This window comes from Macadamia integrifolia, chromosome 9, assembly GCF_013358625.1.
Source record: "Macadamia integrifolia cultivar HAES 741 chromosome 9, SCU_Mint_v3, whole genome shotgun sequence".
Classification (NCBI taxonomy): Eukaryota; Viridiplantae; Streptophyta; class Magnoliopsida; order Proteales; family Proteaceae; genus Macadamia; species Macadamia integrifolia.
Genome location: NC_056565.1, coordinates 13,658,859 through 13,674,846, shown reverse-complemented (window position 1 = coordinate 13,674,846; position 15,988 = coordinate 13,658,859). Strand labels below are relative to the sequence as shown.

Genomic DNA, 15,988 nt, shown 5'->3' with positions numbered 1-15,988 from the left:
TGCCCTGAGCATGTCTTCTAATATCTGTATGGTTCGCTCCGACTGACCGTCCGTCTGTGGGTGAAAAGCTGTACTCAAATTCAGCTGTGATCCCAAGGCACGCTGTAAGCTTTTCCAAAATCTGGAAGTGAACCTTGGGTCCCTATCTGAAACAATGCTCACTGGCACTCCATGTAAACGCACTATGTTATCCATGTAAAGTTGTGCTAGTTTGGGCATGGAGAACTTGGTTTTGATAGGAATGAAATGAGCAGTCTTGGTAAGCCGGTCCACAATCACCCATATCGCATCCATTCCCTTGGGTGTACATGGTAGTCCGGTGACGAAGTCCATTGTAATCCTTTCCCACTTCCATTCTGGTACTGGGAGTGGCTGAAGGGTACCATAAGGTCGATGCCTCTCAGCTTTCACCTTCTGGCAGGTAAGACAAGTCGCCACATACAAAGCTATGGTGACTTTCATGCTTGGCCACCAGTAACTCTGTTTGAGGTCTTTGTACATTTTGGTACTTCCTGGGTGGAGTGAGTACTCGGAGCTGTGTGCTTCTCTCACGATTTTATCCTGTATATCCAAATCATCGGGTACACACAATCTGTCCCGAAACATCAATGCCCCATCACTGGCTAAAGTAAAATCTGGGTCGTTCATTGTTTGGTCTTGAACCTTAACTCTGATCCGCTGCAATTCAGGATCCAAGGGTTGCTTCATTATCACCTCTTGCCTAATTTCCGGATGCACCTGTAGAGCCGATAAGGATGCCGTCAACCACTTAAGGTTTTCTGGTTGAGGTTCAAGCTCTAAGGTTGCCCCTTCATACAAGAGGGTTTCATCCATTAGCATCGCCTCTTGCACAAGTGGTGAGCTGACTGCTAAGTATGAGAGCGACACAGTCTGTGTCTTCCGACTTAATGCATCTGCCACTACATTAGCCTTGCCGGGATGATACTGAATATCACAGTCATAATCCTTCATGAGTTCAAGCCATCTTCTCTGTCTCATGTTCAGATCCTTCTGAGTGAAGAAATATTTCAGGCTTTTGTGGTCACTGTATATTTCACACTTCTCCCCATACAAATAGTGTCGCCAGATCTTAAGGGCAAAAATGACTGCCGCTAGTTCCAAGTCATGAGTGGGGTAATTCTTCTCATATTTCTTTAGTTGTCGGGATGCATATGCTATTACCTTCCCGCGTTGCATGAGAACACAACCCAAACCAACTTTGGAAGCATCGGTATAAACTGTCATTCCACCTGTGCCTTCAGGAATAGCCAGCACAGGGGCAGTCACCAACTTCTCTTTCAATTCCTGGAAGCTCTTCTCACATTCCTCTGCCCAGTCGAATTTCACACCCTTTTTAGTCAACTTGGTCATTGGTGCTGAGATCCGAGCAAAATTCTCGATGAAACGCCGGTAATATCCAGCCAAACCCAGGAAGCTTCTAATTTCAGTAACATTCTTGGGACTTTCCCATTCCACTACTGCTTTTACCTTAGCAGGATCTACTTCGATTCCGGCTTTAGACACTACGTGCCCCAGGAATCCAACTTGTTCAAGCCAAAATTCACACTTGCTGTACTTGGCAAACAACTGTTGATCTCTCAACCTCTGCAACACCATTCTCAAGTGTTGAGTGTGCTCCTCCTCGATCTTGGAGTAGATCAAGATATCGTCATAAAAACAATTACCCATTTGTCGAGCACATCCTGAAATACTCGATTCATTAGATCCATAAATGCTGCCGGTGCATTGGTTAGCCCAAAGGACAACACTAGGAACTCATAATGGCCGTATCGAGTCCTAAATGTTGTTTTGGGTATATCACTACTCTTTATCTTGAGCTGATAATAGCCGGACCGAAGGTCTATCTTTGAAAATACTCTGGCTCCCTGCAACTGATCAAATAAATCATCAATGCGTGGCAATGGATACCGGTTCTTAATGGTCAGCTTATTCAACTCCCGGTAATCTATGCACATACGCAAACTACCATCCTTCTTCTTGACAAACAACACCGGGGCACCCCAAGGTGAAACACTTGGGCGAATAAACCCCCTTTCTAATAGTTCTTGCAATTGCATCTGCAACTCCTTCAATTCAGCTGGTGCCATCCTATATGGAGCCTTAGATACTGGAGCTGCTCCAGGAGTCAGGTCTATGGCAAACTCCAACTCTCTATCAGGTGGTAAATGCATCAGATCATCTGGGAAAACATCGGGAAACTCCTTAACCACTTTTACTTCTTCTAGAGGTGTAACTCTTGCATCAACATCGAGTACCGAGGCTATGAAACCCTGACATCCACTTTCTAGCAACTTTACCGCTTGGAGAGCGGAGACGAGGACCTTCCTCACCCTTTTCATTGTATCTGCTCGGTACACCCACTCTTTCCCTTCGACATCTGTCACCTTAATCAGCCTTTCCGCACAGATCACGTTAGCTCGATGAGCCGACAACCAATCCATACCCAATATAACATCAAAATTCTGCATATTGAATTTAATGAGTTGTGCATCAAAGTTCTTCCCACTAATCTCCACCGGGCACGGCCCATACACTTCCTTCAACTGTGCAATCTTACCAGTAGGCATGCTAACAATCATTCCATGATCTAGGATCCTGGGGAACATCCCAAGTTTCGCTACAAATCTTTTAGATGCGAATGAATGAGTAGCTCCTGAATCAAATAAAACATAGGCTGGTATGCCTGATATGGGTAGGATACCTAGTATAACAATGCATATAATTTCAGCAGGTCATCAATATTAATCATAATGAACTTCTCAATTTAAAATGTACCTGCTACAACTTCTGTACTAGCCTCAACTTCCTCGGCTGATAGGGTATACATCCTTCCCTGCGGTTGGCTGCCTCGAGGTAAGGGAGGTCGGTACGCAGAGGGCTGACTGGAGGGCAAGGCTGGCCGGGCCCGACAGTCTTTCGCATAATGCCCATATGAATGGCAGTTGAAACAACGAAGCTGAGACGTCGGAACTGGAGCGGGGCCCCTCTGCACTTGACCCGCTGCAGATGGAGGTCGAGGTGGTCTTGAAGCTGTAGGTGCCACACTAGTGTTCGGGCGAAAGGAAGTAGAACCCGAACCACCAACTGGCCTAGAAGGGTAACCAGATGGCCTATAGGGCTGCCTATACATAGGCCCAGAACTGTATGATCCATGGTATGCTTTGGAGGAATTTCCCGCATCTGGGAATGGATTTGTTCTCTTCCACAGTCCAGGAGTGAGGGACTGTTCACCCTTTTGCTTATCTTCCATTGTTTTGGCCTTCTGTACAATCTGGCCATATTCGGTCAGATCCAAGACTTCAAGCACAGACCCAATAGATGCTTTCAGGCCTTTTAGGAACCTTGCTGCCTTTTCTTCAGCTGTTCGCATATGCCTTGGGGCAAAATGGAACAAACTCTCGAACTGCTGTTGGTATTCAAGGACAGTCTTACCTCCTTGAGTTAAGGCCATGAACTCAGTCTCCTTCCGATCTCTGAAACTGCACGGATAATGGTTATCCAGGAACAACTCCTTAAACTGCTCCCAAGTAGGTTCTGGATGAGCAGCCATCAATATAGGTTTGGAGGCCTGCCACCAAGAGTTTGCCTCTTTCTTGAGTTGCAACCCGGCGCAAATAAGTTTCTGGGCATCCGTGCACTCAAGCACCTCAAATATCTTCTCCAACTCTTGGATCCATTGATCCGGTTCCAGAGGATCACTCCCCACCTTAGAGAATACCGGTGGTAAGTTCCTCTTGAATGACTCCACTACCCTTGACGTATTACTCGTCGCCGGGAAGTTAGGAGCATAGACAGGATAGTAGGAGTATGGATGAGGCATCCCCTGCTGAGGAATACCGAATGGTGGGATTGGAGGTGTACCCACTTGTGGTCCCGTTCCCGACCCTACAGGTGGGTCCTGCGGAGTGAGTACCCGGGGAGGTTGACCCGGTTGAGAAAAATCCAACTGTTGCTGGATGGCAGTCATAAATGCTTGCTGTTGCTGAAGCATTTGTTGTTGGAAAGCTTGTTGGGACTGTTGAATTATTGTAGCAACATCTCCCGGTGTAATGACCGGTGGAGGGTCTGGAAGTGCAGTCATAGGTGGGTCCCCATGCGTCCCACCCTGACCAAGGGTCTCTTGAGGTAGTGGAGGTGAGGTATGCCCCACAGAACGGGACCCCCTAGGATTTTGTGGTCGACCGACCCGACGAGGACCCCGCGAGGTACCTCGGGCATTACTACCGGATCTAGTACGTACCATCGTATCCCTGTACCTGGAACACATCACACCATATTGGTCAAACACCATAGAGTTGATTTAGGCACACCGTCATATGCCATTACATGAGGTGTTGTAGTGTATGATAGCCTGTAAATAATCATAGCTCAATTCCAAGATACAGGCAAAGTCCTCAACATACTTGCTAATGGTCCCACTTGACCATAGCATATTGATCATAGGAATAACATCCACCATAAAAATCAATGAAATCATAATAGGAGAAGAGAAGGGAAAAGAAAAAGAAGGAAAATTTCAAAATTTTTAAAATTTTCCCCTTCTGTCCTAACCGGTGGGATGAACCGGCGGGTAGGGACCCGCCGGTCTGACCCGCCGGTCCCAGCACCCTAAACCGGCGGGTGGCACCGGCGGGTAGGGACCCACCGGTCTGACCCGCCGGTCCTGCCCGTGTTAAAACACGAACAGGGCCCTACAGGCCCTGTTCTGCCTGTCACTCTCACCCTCATCCCTCTCTTTCTTCCTTTTCCTTTTTGGGCGATCTTGGGAGTCTCCTCGGCGCTCCTACTCGCGGTTCCACTCATCCACTCGGTGCTTTAGAGAAGAGTCAACTCCTTCTTCATTCAAGTAAGTTCTTCTTCTTCCTTTTTCTCAGAATTTCTATTTGGGTGAAATGCATGTATAGGGTTTACTTTCTAAGCTTCTTTTCTATATTTTCCACCATAGAATAGTATTATCATGTGTTTGTGATGATTCCACTGTGCTCATTTGTAGTTTATAGGAATTATCTCTCTTTATTTGGAGAAAACCCCAATTGGTGCCCTAGGTTTCCAAATTTGGGGGTTTCTTCAATCCTTACTCTTTTCTCCAATTGACGACTTCTTTGTAATGCATTTCATTTGTTTTACGCTAGATATACTTTAGATTTCATTGAATCATCCATTTTGCTTGAAATCCCCATGTATTTCCATGAAAATCCCTCTTTTTCTTGGTTTCTTTAATTTTCATCCCATACTTGTATTCTTCGAATTCCATAATCTATTTGGGGTATGTTCTTGCAAATTTCAACATCCCACTACTGTGGCATTTCGTTCTAGACCCTAGGGTTTCAGGCTTTTACTTCACTATGAACGGGTTGGTGCATCGAAACCAACCCTTCCATGTTATTTATGCTCATTCTCTCCTTTGCTGTCATTTTACTGTTTTGGCATGCTTCTATGCGTTGTCATCTACCATGTTTCATATCATAAGTTTTCCCATCGTTCCTAGATTGTCGCCGTTCCCGTTTTGCATGAATTTGATTTTGGATTTCCCTTTCTTAATGCTGCTGTCCTTTCCTTTCCGTACTAACCCTACTTTCTTTCCTTATTGCCAGAATGTCGTCACGCACCGGCAAAGGACCATCTTCCTCTGGCGTTCGACGCAAGACCACCGCTTCTAAGCGGAAGAGTGCGGAGACCAGCTCTTCAGCTCATCGCACAGGGAGACCTGCACCTGCCCAGTCTGACCCTTCAGACTATGATGAGGAGCACTTCACTAGTGCAGAGGCCGCAGCCAACTGGCCTAACTTCCTGAAGGGGTCCGTGTTGATGGAGAAGACCGTGGTAGTCGAGGACTTCCATAAGGCCAGGCTTCAGGAGAGGTTCTCAGCATTGGGCTGGGACTCTATTCTTCAGGTGGACCGACCATGCTACGAGCAGCTCGTCCGTCGGTTCTACTGTAACTTGGAGGTGTCGTATCCGTACGGGGAGTTCACCATCAGCAGCTTGGTGAAGGGAGTGGATATCCAGCTGACGGTAGGCACCTTGGCCAGTATCCTGGGCATATCAGCGGTGGGATACCGATACTACAGTCCCCCCAGGAGTAGGCCCCAGGGACCATTCATGAGCATGGAGACACCGGACTTCATCTACGAGACCATCTGCGGCAGCAGCAGCCGTCCGGAGTCCGAGACATCTTTCTTCCCTGAGGTCCGTCTCTTCGCCCGGTTGATCCAGTTCAACTTGCTCCCCAGAGGAGGTCATCGGAACCAGGTGGGTTTCATGGCGGCTTTCATTGCATTTTGTATCTTCACGGCCGCAGAGGGAGGCGGGGAGCACTTGTGCCTTCCCTACATCATCCTCCGAACGATGGAGCACCATACTTCCCACCCAGAGGATGGAGGATTCCCATACGGCAGGATCCTCACTAGGATCTTCGAGTTCTTCGGGGTGGATCTGAGCAGAGAGGAGGGGAAGACTCCGGCTGATAGGTTCGATCGGAGCAACCTCTTGAAGATGGGTCTCCATACCCTCATGGATTCACCTCCTAGATCAGGAGCTCAGAGGAGTAGGGGTAGGAGGGCTGCCCCTATGGAGGATGTCCTCATGGAGGAGGAGTCCAGTGAGGAGGATGAGGACTACGTTCCTCAGGACGAGGAGGAAGATCTGATGGGGGGTGGCATCCCTGAGGAGGTGCCTCAGGAGTCGAGAGGTCCTGGCCCTAGTTCTTCCAGAGCTACAGCCCCACCACCTGGGAGTGGTGCCTACGACTACGAGGGTACATCGCCCTCCATGCGGGCCTTGCAGGATGGCCAGGTTCAGATACTGAGGCGGCTGGACGAGATTGCCTCCAGGCAGACCACCTTGGAGGAGTCCTTCCTTAAGCTGGGTCAGGACTTGGACACCAGGGCCAATGCTATCTCAGCAGACTATGGCCGGCTTCGGAGGGAGGTACAGGTGGTGAACGCGAGGTTCGATTATTACGATCACCGCCTCAACTTTAACTCTCGGCCTCCGGCGAACGTGGTGATCATCGATGACGATGACGACGACCAGTGAGGGCTTGGCTTCCCCACCCAGCTGTTTATCCATTTTCTCTTTTTGTAGACATTGTATATTTATTCAGTTGTTCTCACTTCCTTGTATTTGCAATGTAACTGGATTCATTTATGGACTAAAATATCTTTGGATAGTGATTTTTGTGATGATTTCCTATGTGGAGTGCTTATGTGATTTTGTTGTGATGTGATTTTTCTATCTGTGCCCTTGGTTATATTATTATCTGTTGTTTATCAGGTTTTGTGTAAAATTTTTGGAAATCCCACTTTACGCCGTTATGCTGCCGAAATTTCGTCGAAATAGTACTTTATAGGTTATAGTTCCAATCTAATTACCTTTTATCTACACTCACGCATGCCATGAATGCAACTTATAATATAACTCCATTTTATACTTTCTTTCTTTGACTTTTAATCTTTAAGCTTTTATATTTACCCAACCCCATTTTCCTATTATAGAGTCTACGGGATTCTAATGGTATGCTGTGAGTGGAGCAGAGCATCACGCTCTGATACCACCGTTTGTCACACCCCGTTCACACTGAACCGGAGCGGTGACCGAGTTAACACCGGTTAACCCAAACCTGCCAGGATCATCAGATACTGTATTCCACCACAGCATACACACACTAACATCAATTCATCAGATCAGCGGAAGACTAAGTTTTACCTGTAAATAATTCCCATATACTTGATACCCAAATGGTGATACAATAATTATATACATTTGGGCCCGAAGGCATGATATATACACAAAAAGAATAAAGTTCAAATATCAAGTATATACAAGAATTCATCAAAATCATCAGAGTACACAGCTCGGCTCGGTATCAAGGCTGGAGCTCGGCACGGCCTCCAAGGTTGAGCTCAGCTCGGCCTCAGAACTGCTGTCCCGCAGCACAGCTCTCACATGCGCAGTCTACGCCGTGCCCAAACTCCTCAGGGGTCCACCAGTCCTCTTCAGGAAACTCGACTGTGGGACCCACCCCATGCTCCTCAGATGCATGACCTGCAAAAACATCTAAAAAGGGGGTGCACACGTGGAATGAGCTCACTAGCTCAGTAAGTAGAGAGGTGGACCACACACAACAGTCCACACATCACAACACATCATATGCACTACATATCATGCTATTCATTTTGATTCACATACACCTAATCAACATTACTAAGTCTTTGGTTTTAGTGCTACTACAACCACAGTGCGCGTATACTCCGGGTACGAGCCGCGAACTCCCTCCCGCGATACGCCCATAGGGCTGTTGGAGAAGGCCCACCGTGATTACTCAGAAAAATAAAGACAATGCCGTCCACCGGCTCTCAACAGAAATGTAAATAAATGAAATAACAGTGCTGACTCCAGCAATTTAAAAGCAGTACGATTGGCCCTCTTGAAATACCACCGGGGTTGCCGACTGTCCTACATGACTCGCCGGGCGTAATGCCTAACCGCCACAGTGTCCGACAACCGCGACCCCTGCTTCCCCCCAAATGGCAACCCAACACCTGGACCCCTGTTGGGAAGGGTCGTAGCACGGGATGGTGAAAATCCTAATACCGCATGCTCCTATATGACAGTACGACTGCATAGTGCCTCCGTGTCCCATACCACGGGCCACCAATGCATTCGTTTCCAAGCCGACCACGGCATCTAGTCTATCAATGCAATATGCTCCATGATGTCCACATTCAACATATAAGCATCTCATTTAATTTGCAATTAAAAGTAAACATAGCATATGTGCACATCAATGAGTGGAATGACTAATCTATATAGCATATTCATGATGACATGACTAGATTAGATATAGTGATATGAATGCCAAACAAATGCCTTGAAACAAGGCCAAACGTCCTCTCTCCACTTACTTGTAGCGTACAAGGATTCCCGCTCGGTACGAGTGAGATCCGGAGCGAATCGGGTAGGATTTGGTGAACCTAACATAATTGAGAGGGGTTAGTACTTCACCATTTTATAATCAAAATTAATGAAATCCGATGTCAAAATCGTGTTTAGAACGTCGAAAGAAGGTCACACGTCCGATTTGGGCTCGATCGGACCTAAGAATCACATTCTGGCCACTCAGGTGGGTCGGACAGGTGGGCTGTCTACCCACCGGTCCTACCCGCCGGTTTGGACCGGCGGGTATGGACCCGCCGGTAGGACCCACAGGTCCTACCCGCCGGTTTGGCCAGGGACCCCCTGCCCTCTCAGGTGGGTGCTCTCAGGCGGGTAGGGACCCGCCGGTTGTACCCGCCGATTTTGGCGAAAAAACCCCAATTTCTTCTCAACTTCCTCCATTCCTTGAGGACCCAAATAGGGCTTTTCTCACCCCATTCTTCACACCTTTAAAGTCCTATAGGATGGTTCTAGCTTAGATCTAAGTTAGATTCGAGTGAGGGGAACCATCTTACCTTCTTTGCCCAAAAATGACTTCAAATCCTTCAAATCACTTCCAACTCACAATGCTCCTTCTATCTTGTCAATAACTCTTCAAATCCTTCAATATCAACACATAAATCATCTATTAAACCTTAGATTCATCATTTCAAAGGGTATTTACAAGATCTCAAGAAACCATACTCAAATCAAGGGTTTAAAGCTTGGGTATGGTGAACGTTCGTAAAACCCAACTTTTCTTACCTCCAACTGTAGATCTAGAGTTGTAGATTACTCTCCCGGCACCGGAATGGCAAGATCTAGCTTCGGCGCCACTGAAATCCTTCCTTTCTTCCTCTTCCTTTCTTCTTCCCTTTCTTTTCTCTCTCCTCTTTACTTTTCTCACCAAACGTACGAGGGTAATAAATGGAAAGAAAAGAAATCATAAAACCTTATATACTATTCCTAATTAAGTGAATAGTGATGGATGGGTCACTCAGGTGGGTGGGTGTACCCACCTGTTATACCCACCTGAGAGTCAAGACATGGGATTTTGACCGGGTTCGGACCTCGGCTCGGACCCCACCCCAGGCATACGATGTAGCATACGTATATACCTTAAAATACGGATATAATACCTGTTTTATCCGTACATAGCCTTATGGTAGGTGCACGTACACGGTTTGGGCACTCCCGTCTCTTCTGGCACTAGCTCGGACTTGTCGGGCCAGCCGGTGTTTAAGGTCACCCGTGCCATCATAGCCCATAAGGAACCCGCTCTAATATCCTCTGGCTCGGTTCCTGTATAGTTAAACCGGTTCAACCACGAAATCAGATCGGGTTTAAGAAGCGGGGTATTACAATATCGATTTGGCAAGTCTCCAATCTCGATACCTAGTCGATTCTGTATTGGTTGAATAGTATAGACCACAGCTAAAAAGGTCAAAAAATCATTTTCTTAGGAAAATCAGGGGTATTTCCATCTGATACGAGCGATCTGAAACCAATCCATTTCTATCGATTTTGAGGATGGTTGATACTCGTTCCCTTACCGTGCATTAAAACCATGAGTTCCATAGAACCATTTTATGAGCCGCACAAACCTAGCTCAACATAACCTGAAATGGACACCAAATGCATCATAGATTTGATGGGGCTCCTCTACGGTGGCGTAGAGGTGGTACCATGCATCGAATGACCTAGAGCATGTCAAGGCATGTGCCCATGTGTTGGGGTCCATGCCTAGGTGCTTCAAGCCGTCAAGTGTGCGTTGCCACCCTTGTCGCATCATAGAGGAGCCAAATCCTCTTATATTCCTAGGACTTTAGAAATTGATGGGCTTGGTGAAGGGTACTGTCGCTTTATTTAAGATGTCAAAAGCTGGCACTCATTGTTAGGCCCGATCGATTAAAGCTTAAATTGGACCGACTGATTAGTAAATGGTCTGGTGTCGGGTCTAGAGTCTCTAGACTGATTAATATTTGGTAGGTCATGCTGTCACGATGCTTGCTTGTAGCCTCGATGGGCATCCAATCTGAACTGACCTATACGGATGATCATCTGGGACCGACTGTTTATAACCCCATTAGCCTGGACTAAATGATACTGTAACAACTAAAAATTGAGGACCGTCTGGTAATCCGTGAGGATGGATTCGAAGATAGAAGTTGAAGGAAGGGATAGTTTCGATATTTAATGCATTTGAAGGGGCATCATGGCTAAAACAAAAATTTCAAGTAAAACATTCGATAAATAAGAGTGAAAACTCCGAATTCTTCGCCTTGTCCCAAGCTCCCAATTTTTCATTGCTACAAAGCCAACAGCGACAGACTAGAACCAGATCAGATCATCGCACTCTTCTGCACTTCGACATTCCGAAGATCTTGAACGAGATCTCCGTGCTAACAATCTCTGTGATTTTTTCTGGTCAGTCAATGTTTTCTTCGTGCATTTTGGAAGCACAACAAAGAAACATTTTTGTATGATTTTGTGCCTTCTCTCCTTCCCGGTAATGAATTCATTGGTTGATTCCTTAAATCATGTAACGTCGATTCTTTGAGAGGTGGGTGCATTGTATGTGGATCAATTGTTGTGTTACGCATTACGATCTATCAGTGATAGCTGCTTTCCTAGAGGCTTTGGAACAATTAAGAATTTTTTCAAAGGTTTTTTTTTTTTGGTTGTATAAATGAGAGAAGATTGCAAAGCTAGCTGTTCCTTCTGCTATTACAGTGGATTTGAGGATTTGCCACTAAATGTTAGGCATTTTTTGGTTTTTTTCTTTAATCAGATTGAGATTCAAGATATGTCAATTCTGACATCTGGTGGTTCTGCTTGAATTGGTGTGGTTTATCGAGTATTGAGATCAATTCAGGAGTTCTTGGTGCACTTTTTTCTGTTGCTTTGTTTTCTCAAAGCAGCCAACTGATAATATTTGGGGGAATTTATAATTGATTTCAATAGTTTTGAGGAAGGTGTTCTTGCTGTATTCTTTCATCTGTCTTGGTTTTAATATGGTGTATAGACTGGATGAAAATTAGAAGACCTTAGGGTAGTTGTTATGGGTGTGCTCGTAGATGGCTTCAACTTAGAATGCAAAAGGAGATGGTAGAAAGCAATTTAGAAACAGAAAAGTGTGCATTTGTGGGTGATAGTGATATTCAAGGTGGAAACCAGGGTCTTCGCTGGGAGCCTTCTTTCTCAGGTTGGTGTGATGAGAATGGGATCAATCATTCAGCTCTTTCTTCAGACAATGCTGATCTAAGCATAGAAGATTCTGATTTTGAATTGCCTTTGCTTGAAGGGGACGGGTCAAAAGATGGATGTTTAGGTGTGGAAAGATAGAAATTTAGTAAGTCTAAGCTGAGAAGTATGCATATCAATGGAGGTCATTCCTTGGATAACACATCTTACCATATTGAAGGGAATGGAAATGAGAGAAACAATGTTCCATTTGATGTTGAAAATGGCTCTGGGAGCCAACCGCATGGCTCTGCTTCACAAGGAACACATAAAACAGTATCAGATACTCAAAGCCCTATTTCTGTAGTTGTTGTTCTTAAGACATTATTTTTCATAGTCGTATGGTACAGCTTCAGTACTTGTTTGACTTTGTAAGTTGTTGAACACTGCTCTACCAATACTCAGTTTCAGTTCATTTATGCCTTCTTCATTTCAGGCTTAAAAGTTTCTTTCTTTTTTTTTGTGTAGATATAACAAAACACTTTTAGGAGATGATTTGGGAAAGTTTCCTGCTCCAATGTTGATGAACACTGTCCACTTTGGAATGCAAGCTGTTCTGTCTAATGCAATTACATGGTTTTGGGCCAAAAGATTTCGACCCAGAGTAGCCATGTCATGGAGGGATTACTTTATGTGAGGTAAGAGCATCATCTTAATGCCCTTTCTATTGGTTTACTTTCGCATCCTCTTGTCTAGATGTTGTTAAATTTGTCTGGTTATCACAGAACAGATCATCCTCATGTTTTCTTGTTTGAAGTATCAACATTTTAAGTTAACTACCGTTTTCAGGTTAGCATAGTTGTATTTCATAGTGGAAATTGGTTTGTAATCAGTGGGTTCTCTCTTTTGGATCTTTCTTTTTTTAGATATATGTGTTGTCACAAGTCCCAACTTCACCTTCCTTTCTTTTTAATCTAGCCTTATATCCTTTGGTGGAAGAAAAAAATAGTGGGAATAGCAACTTAGGGTTTTGGTTCGACTTAATGACACCTTATTCACGCTTCCATTTGTAAATATGATAATTTGACACAGAGTAATCTTGTTAGGTGCAGAGGATTATTTATTCTTTTGATAAATCCTCCTTACTTATTGGCAAAATTGTTTGATGGCATGGAGGGTGGAGGGTCAAATCTATCAATCCTCAGAATGACAATCAGATAATTATCACTTATACATTTTTAACAGTGCTCAATTCCTAATCAAGGTTCTAAATCTTGGTTTCGAAGCCGGTTTCAACCATGGACAAAACCTAGATATGCCAGGTTTTGACTGAAACTTGGTATTTTTCACGACTCAATTCCATGTGGAGTTTTTTGGTGAGTCCATTCCACGAGCTGTGTGTGGTTGAATAAATGGTAGCTGCTCCTTGAAATGCACCACATATGTATCCCATGACAAGTTTTGGGCACAATTGTTCTGATAGTCCATTATTTCCCACCTATAAGCCCCATCATCAACATATCGGGGTATCCCAACCTAGGGAGTGGCTCATTGAAACTGAAACTAGGTGGAGTTGACACAAATTGTTGGCCCGGATATGAGAAGATGCTGTCGATGAAAGATGACTCACCACTTGACCCACCTCTATATTCTGTGCTGGGGAATGAACTAGAAGATCTACCATATCCCCCACCATGCCCTCCAAACGCCAAACCGATGCTCTTGAAGGATGGCCCACCACCATGTCCACCATACCTAGTAGTTGAACCATCGCTGCTAAAGCCACGATCAACTTGATGTGTTGGATTGGGGCTCACTTCTATGAAGGATGATGGTGCATGCCAATGCCTAGTTCCTCTATTCTCAGCCAAACTCATAGCTTCCAGTGTGCCAAACAAGCTTGCTACATCCATGCCCATCCTAAATACCTGCTCGATACCTTCTCCTCAAGTTTGAACTGCCTACTTGGACCTTGAGTGTAGCCTTTCTTGGTATATGCAATGTGATCCTCATCCTACGTGGCATGATGAAACCGAGTCTCATCTGTGTATCTGATGGGCTCTAGACTGGCTCTGTTGCATCATCTGGTCTTCTTTGCCTAAGGTTGCTAATATATCATCATCATTATAACCACCATTGTCGGCATCATCATCATCCCTGAATTGGGGAAGGTGTGTGAGTGCCATCTGAGGCAACCAGTCCTCTTAGTCATCTCCACTAGGTTGGGGCTCAAATGGATGTTGGGTCTATGAGTGAATTTTTCCCTCTAACATCATAAACTCAACAACAACACTCATCTATGAAGTAATCTGGGTGTTGGGCCGAACCCCAACCTCATTCAACACATGCTCACCTTGATCCCTGTCCCACTCATAAAGGTGATACTCCTTATCTTCTTCCAGTTGTAAAATTTTGGTCAACTCGATTGGGGTTGTATTGTCGTCCATGCCAAGGCATATGTACTCAACTCTCAATCTCATATTGTGATTCACATTGACCAAATCCTGCAGCCATTTGTCACCTAATTGGTTCTGTCTCTTGGAGTGTATAAGGGAGAATGTACTCCAGTTGCGCTTGCACCAGGTGGCGGACCTTGTCTGGGAGAACACTTTAACTGCTATCTTGGTCAGATTGGGTGAGTCTCTTTCATATAGCACCCACCGTTTAGTTGCATAAGAGCATTAAAGAGTACTGTTAGTAGGTATTGTTTTAATTTGATTTTTTTTATTCTTATCCACTTGTAAAGGACCTCATTCAAATCAGATCCACACTCATTGCTTTGATTGCTTTACAGTCTGCCTCATTTGAGATTCAGCGAGGAAGAAAAAAAATCTTCTTGTTACCACAAAAGATAATGGTTTCAAGATACCTGGAAGTGCTAATAGTCTCAGATGCTTGAGATTGGAAACCAGTCCTTAGAAGCACTAAGAGCAGCAACTAATAACATGCTCCAGGTAAGGGTGTAATCATCCTCATCGTGAACATCAGATGTCTTTGTAATATGTTATTGACTACCCTCTTCTCTTATGTTTCTAGTTGCTCTGTTGCTTCTTAAGCTAGTCTTAATTTTTGTTTTTTGTTTTTAACAATTAGAATAATTTATGAAGAATGGGGTTGATCCTACTGCTAGAAGTATAGAGATTAAGTAAAGGTTTTTGGACAATGTAACTGATAAAACAAAACCGTATGAGTTGACTGAGAATGCAAATCATGCTTGTGCAAGTTGTGACATTTTTAATTCATTTTTCATCATTTTCCATATATCACATACATCAACTTTCTAATTGATTAATTGTCCCATTCTATCCAGGTTGCACATCTTTAGACAAATTCTGGTGTTGCAATTTTAGCTCTTGGGTCAAATGGGATTAAAAAACTTTGGAAGTGGGGCCGCAGGGAACAAAATCTAAGTGGCAAAGGTAATGGTTTAGCCTATATCTTCTTTATGCTTTCTCCACTGGTTTAGATTTTTCCACCAACCTTTAACATACTGTTTCCTACTACTTATGGACCGCCTGCTAATTGTGCAACTGTGTATCCAGCCATGTGCATACCAAGCTGACCATTCATTAAACAATAAACCCTATGTTGTTCTTTCGATTGGGATAGATTCTCTTACCTTTTAATTTTCTCCAATTGCCAAATAAGTTAAATTGCAGATGTGATGGGTTTATCTAGGGGAATGCTTGACTATATTTTGTATCCCATGTGGTATTCTTGGCTAAGGTACTTAATTGCCCTGACTTCTTCATTAAGTGTGTTATTGTCTATATTTGATATGAAGTAATTTGGATAGTCAAGTTTATAATAGGAAAAACCCAACTTCTGTAAGCCCGCCTTCCTTATTTTTTTTTTTTGGGGGGGGGGG

General features: G+C 44.5%; 1 long non-coding RNA gene across 8 annotated transcripts in view; it reads left to right on the top strand.

Moving 5' to 3' along the window:
• Positions 1–11,180: 11,180 nt before the first annotated feature.
• The window catches only part of LOC122089465, a 66,156-nt gene continuing 61,348 nt past the window's right edge, over positions 11,181–15,988 (top strand). For 2 of the 8 annotated variants that reach the window (XR_006143333.1, XR_006143334.1), the window contains exons 1-4: positions 11,187–12,551; positions 12,649–12,818; positions 14,915–15,074; positions 15,431–15,539. This is a non-coding gene — a long non-coding RNA (uncharacterized LOC122089465). Of the gene's footprint in view, positions 12,552–12,648; positions 12,819–14,672; positions 14,756–14,914; positions 15,075–15,430; positions 15,540–15,988 lie in introns of all 8 variants that reach the window. The other 6 variants (XR_006143336.1, XR_006143331.1, XR_006143338.1 and 3 more) reach the window with 4 other exon arrangements.